Raw genomic sequence first — 6,043 nt, 5'->3', positions numbered from 1 at the left:
GTCCGTTGTGATATTCAAGAAAAAGAAAAACAGACTGTCTCGCGATTCTGCCACGGGTTGTGCGAGGAGTTGCAGCGCGAAATTGCACCGCCAGGGTCGCAACTGTTGAGCAAGCTTTTCAACTCACCTTAGAATATGAGAAATATTTAAAAACACCGGCTCGATGATTTGTTGGAAAATTCAATACACCTAACGCAAATTCAAATTTTAATAAAGCGAATAATGATCAAAATCATCAAAATTCTGATTCTAAGGGCAAGGGTTTAGCTATAAACGACACTAAACACGGGAACATACAGCGTATGTGTTATAACTGTCGCTAGATAGGTCATTATGCTTATGAATGCCCCAAGCGAAACATGTTTGTTCAGCCGGATGGTAATGAGTTGGAAAACTTAGAGGAAGTCGCACACACAGCCGATGAAATTCCTAGTGATGAAGAGGTATTGGAATCGAACGAGGAGTTTGAAGAAAACGTCACCTTGCAAGTCATGCGTTGTATTTTGACCCAACCGAGGAAAGAGAATGATTGAAAGTGCACTTCCATATTTCACACCTATACGAAATATGTAGACAAGAGTTGCAAGGTTATCATTGATGGTGGTAGTTGCATTAATATAATATCAAAAGCTGCCGTAGGTTGTTTATACCTGAAAACAGAGCCTCACCCTAACCCTTATAGTGTTGTATAGGTAGACAAGACCACTGTGCCGATAAAACGGCGTTGCTTGGTTCTGCTTCATTTTGCCACCTACTCTAACCATATTTGGTGCGATGTCCTCCTTATGGATGTTGCTCATGTTGTTTTAGGAAGACTATGGCTATATGATATGTCCGTCGTTCATTATCAACGACCTAATACCTATGTTTTTGCTCACAATGGCAAGAAAATTATTTTGAGCCGAGTAATCCCTTCTTCACAAAAAATTTCATCAAAAAACTCGAATCCTACCGAAGATTTAAAAATCCACCATTAGAGATTACGAAAACAAAACCCCTTCATATTTTAAACAAAAGAGAGTTTTGCAAAGAAATTGATTAAAAAATTATGCACGCTTTAATTGTGAAGGACACTGCTCAGTTGACTGATTCCTTTGAAACCCCTTTAGTAATTAAGGAACTTCTTGCTGAATTTAGTGAAGTCGCGCCAGAAGAATTACCTAAAAAATTTCCCCCACTTAGAGACATACAACATACTATAGATTTGGTCCAGGGTCATCCTTACCTAATCTACCACATTATAGAATGAACCCTAACGAACATGCTGAATTAAAGCGTCAAGTAGGAGAGTTGATTAAGAAGGGCTTTGTACGAGAGAGCATGGTGTAAGATATTGAATCGTCGTCGAGTTAAACCACTTTTGGTCAAAATGACCAAAGCGTGGTGAGAGGGATGGTTGAGCATAGTCCATATGTTATCCCAACAGTGTTGGAAGGGTCAAAATTGAGTTCCGGATGCGATTAGTTGGTTTTAGCATTGCTCGGTGCGAAATGGAGCTAAAGCATTGCTAAAACTGCAGCTCTCGGGTTTGGACAATAGGGGTCTGCGTATCGGTGACACCCCTGGTTAGTACCGGTACCCCGCAGCAACCCGAGAACAGTAGCTCTCGGGTTTGGCCTCTGCGAAGCGGCGTACCGGTGACGCCAACCTGCGTACCGGTACCCTGCGCCACAAACAGTAGGGTTGATCTGCTGCAAATAGAAATAAATGGAGGGCTTATTTGCAATTATGGGGACATATAAAAGGACTCGATATCCTCCTTTCTTGTTCACAAGCTGAGAACACCCTCTCTTCTCATTTCTCTCCCTCTCTCTCTAGAAACTCTCTCCCAAAATGGATTGGAGGAGATTGGAGGAGGATTTAAAGGAGATTTGAGGCTTTTGAAGGTGAAGAACTCTCCTACAAGGTGGAGCTTGTGGTGTTCATAGGCTAAGGTGAGATTTCTTATAGGATCTTGGTTAGGGTTTGGTTTTATAGCCTAGAACACTTAGTTTTGATCTTCTTACATGAAGGGAAATCTAGAGGAAACCTTGGGATCACATAATGAACTCATGTAGCTTGTGCTATGAAAACCCTAGGGTTGAAATTGGGGTTTTCATAGATAGAAGGTTTATGGTTAAATTGACCCTTTGTAAACCTAATTGAAGATAAAATCGACGTTGTGGGCAACTCAAACGGGAGTTCCTACGGGCGTGTAGGAAAAGGACCGTTTTTTGCTTTGTTTTCGTCGGAGAGAGCCGAAGCAACGTCTAAAAATTCCGAGCTTCGTATTCTCGCACCTCGGCATTATTTAGAGGTAGGGGGTGCTATCCGAAGCAATCGAGCTTCTTTCTATATCCAAGTTACAGTATTAACCATGCATCTCTCATATTATATATGCATCGTAGGATGTTGTTAGTTGTATTTTCATTCCTTATATGCTTCCATAGTTGATATTGCGTTGTGAGTTGGACACATGACATAGTGGATATGTAAGGAATTGGGTCTTAACATTGAATCCTATAGTGCCAAAACAAGTGATGAGCTTGATGTATATGTAATGACATAACGAGTGGCATATAAACTATATATGATGACATAGACGAGTGGCATGTGAACTAGTGTAGTTGAAACACTTATGACATGATGAACATAGGGATAGATGATTTTTCCGAATTGTGAATATGTTGCATGTGAACTCAGTATAGTTGTGACACTTAAACATGAACATAGGGATAGAGGGTTTCCCGTGTATTTGTTAGCCCTAGTTGGCAGGGTATCCTTAGTTGGAGAGGATTGGATCATACTCATATAGTCTGTTTTCGCTTGACGTGGTCGCTCTACCCAAGTAGTGAGCTCCGAAGTCATCACACGATGGACTAACGTACTTGTCCAACAGACGGCCTCGGGTTTGCGAGTGGGAGGGTCCCTTTACCTATGGGATTGCACTGTGAGTCGGGGGGAAACCTTCGGAATAGCCAAGTGGATTGGGTGACGAACACATGAATGATATACTTTCTTGAGCATAGTAGCATGATAGTTGACTTCATTATTATGTAGATTTCATTCATTTGCTATTGATTGAGGCATAGTAGCATGATAGTAGAATTCATACTATGTTAGCAGTTTATTTCCATATATCTATCTACTTATGTCTGCTTAGACCTAATGGGAAGATCGGCTGAGTCGGCGGCCGAACCCACTGGGAACTATTATTAGTTCTCATCCCACTTTGTTGTAGGGCCTAGCACGAGCGGAGCGGTCGAGAATCGCGATAAGGGCATAGCGCCCTAAATAGTAGCCTCCTTTGNTTATTAGTTCTCATCCCACTTTGTTGTAGGGCCGAGCTTGAGCACATCGGGCGAGGATCGTGGTAAGGGCATAGCGCCCTAGTAGTTAGCAGCTTTCCTTTTTGCATTAGAGCACCTTATGTACTTGAGAGATGATGATGTATATTTGGTGTGGTTGCTTTGGAGAGTTGTATATGTCATGAGATGAACATATATGTATTTTGGAGATGGAAATGTAAACTAATGATGTAAATGTTGAATGATGAATGTACTAGATAGTTTTCTCTTTTTTGCGCTTGCTTGTTTATACTTGCAATGAATTATATATATGGTTGATGTTTTTCCTGGGCAACTATATGTACATGATTGTTGTTGTTAGCCTTGGACCGACAGGGGAGGTGCTGTCCGTTCGGCGTCTGTTTGGCGTACCCGAACTGACCAAATTGGCAGTTGCGGAGCGTGGCACATGGTCCCTGCACAGTACCAGCACTTCTTACACCAAAGAAGGACGAAAGTTGGTGCATGCGTGTGGACAGTCATGCTATTAATAAAATCACAATTAAGCATCAAAATTTCTCACTTAGATAATATGTTGGACATAATGGCAGGGGCAACTATTTTCACAAAGTTTGATCTTCGTTGCGGTTACCACCAAATTCGGCTTAGGCCTGGGGATGCGTGGAAAACTGCTTTTAAAACGAAAGAAGGGTTGTACGAGTGACTGGTTATGCCATTTAGTTTGATAAATGCCCCGAGTACTTTTATAAGGGTAATGAACCAAGTTTTTCGACCATTTATTGTCAAGTTTGTTGCAGTATATTTTGATGATATTTTAATCTATAGTCATGCCGAAAATGAGCACTTAATTCACATCCGACAGGTTTTTGAAATCTTGAGAAAAGGAAAATTTTTTATACATATGAAGAAATGTTCTTTTATGCATGTATCCAAAGATGGAATATCGGCTGACCTAGAAAAAGTCAAGGCTATTAGAGGCCGTTTGGTTGGGGCATAAAGGGATAATAAGGGGTTATCCCTCTTTTTATATCCAAATGAAAAAAAGGGGGGTTGGACAACAATCTCATCCCTTAACGAGATATCCTAAAATAAAGATAACCCGTTAAGGGGTGGGATTGTTGTTCCCACCCCTATAGGAATAGGGGTAGGAACAGTTGTTCCCACCCCTATTTAATTTTTAAAATTAAATTTTAATTTTAAAATTTTAAAATTTATAATTTATGATTTTAAAATTAAAATTTATAATTTTATTTTTAAATTTTAAATTTTAAATTTTAAATTTTAAATTGATATTTTAAATTTTTTGAATTTATAATTTGATATTTGATTTTTTTAAATTTAGATTTAATCTTAAATTTAAAATTTGAAATTTAAAATTTAAAATTTAAAATTTTGAATTTGTTAATTTGAGATTTAAAAATTTAAATTTAAATTTTGAATTTTTAAAATTAAAAAATTATATAGTTAAGTTTAAAAATTTAGATATAATATTTAAAATTTTAAATTCAAATATAATATAAGGGGCAATATCATTATTTTCTATTTATAATTACCCACTATTCTTTTTATTCCATCTTATCTATCCAAACACTATTTTTCTTATTCTCAGGAACAACTCAATTTTCATCCATTCCTGGAATAAATAGTTCTTGGTTATATTCGAACCAAACGAAGCTAAAGAATGGCCAGAACTAAAAAATATATATGATGCTAGGAGCTTTCATGGCCTAGCAACTTTTTATCGACGATTCATTTAAGGGTTTGAGTACAATAATGGCCCCCCTATTACAAACTATTTAAAGAATGGTGAATTTAAATAGACAAAATCAGCCACAAAAGCTTTTCAAGAAATTAAGAAAATGATGATAAAGGCCCCTATTTTGAACCACCAAATTTTGAAAAGATTTTTGAAGTTTCTTGTGATGCCTCTGGGGTGGGAATTAGTGGAGTATTAACCCAAGAAGGTCATCCCATAGCTTATTTTAGTAAAAAATTAAATGAGGCTAAACAAAAGTATTCTACTTACGACAAAGAATTATATGTTGTGGTTCAAGCTCTGAGATATTGGCGACAGTATTTGTTACCAAAAGAATTTGTTTTATTTTCTATCACCAAGCTCTTAGGTGCTTGAACTCACAAAAGCATTTAAATTTTCGGCATGCAAAGTGGGTTGAGTTTATTCAAGAATATACTTTCAATTTGAAACATCGAGCTAGGGTAGATAATAAAGTTGCTGACGCATTGAGTCGAATCGTAACAACCTTGCATAAAGTTGGCAGGAGTGTAATCGGTTTTGACAGTATTAAAGGAGAATATTCCTCATGTCCGGATTTTAGCGAAATCTACTTCTTAGCTTTAGAGAACAAATCTGCTGACCTAGATTTTGTTATTCGGGATGGCTATCTATTTCGCCTGCAAAGCTTGTTGCGTGATTTCATTGTTTGGGAATTACACGCAAGAGGTTTAGCCGGACATTTTGGTCGAGACAAAGCCATCTCTATGGTTGCGGATTGATTCTTTTGGTTGAGCCTCAAGTGAGATGTTGCTCACATCATGGCACGATGTGGGATGCGTCAAAAGGCCAGAGGCGGTCGAAAGAACGAAGATTATGCACACCTTTACCCGTACCACATTCTCCTTGGCAAGACCTGAGCACAGTTTAGAACTTAGCACTAAAATCTCTAAAGTGAAGATTTTAGGCTGCTCTCGGGTTGGACTCTGCAGAGTAGAGTACCGGTACAGCATCGGGCTTGTAC

Source organism: Ananas comosus, linkage group 12 (genome assembly GCF_001540865.1).
Source record: "Ananas comosus cultivar F153 linkage group 12, ASM154086v1, whole genome shotgun sequence".
In the NCBI taxonomy this organism is placed as follows: Eukaryota; Viridiplantae; Streptophyta; class Magnoliopsida; order Poales; family Bromeliaceae; genus Ananas; species Ananas comosus.
Note: the sequence above shows the minus strand (reverse complement) of the source record.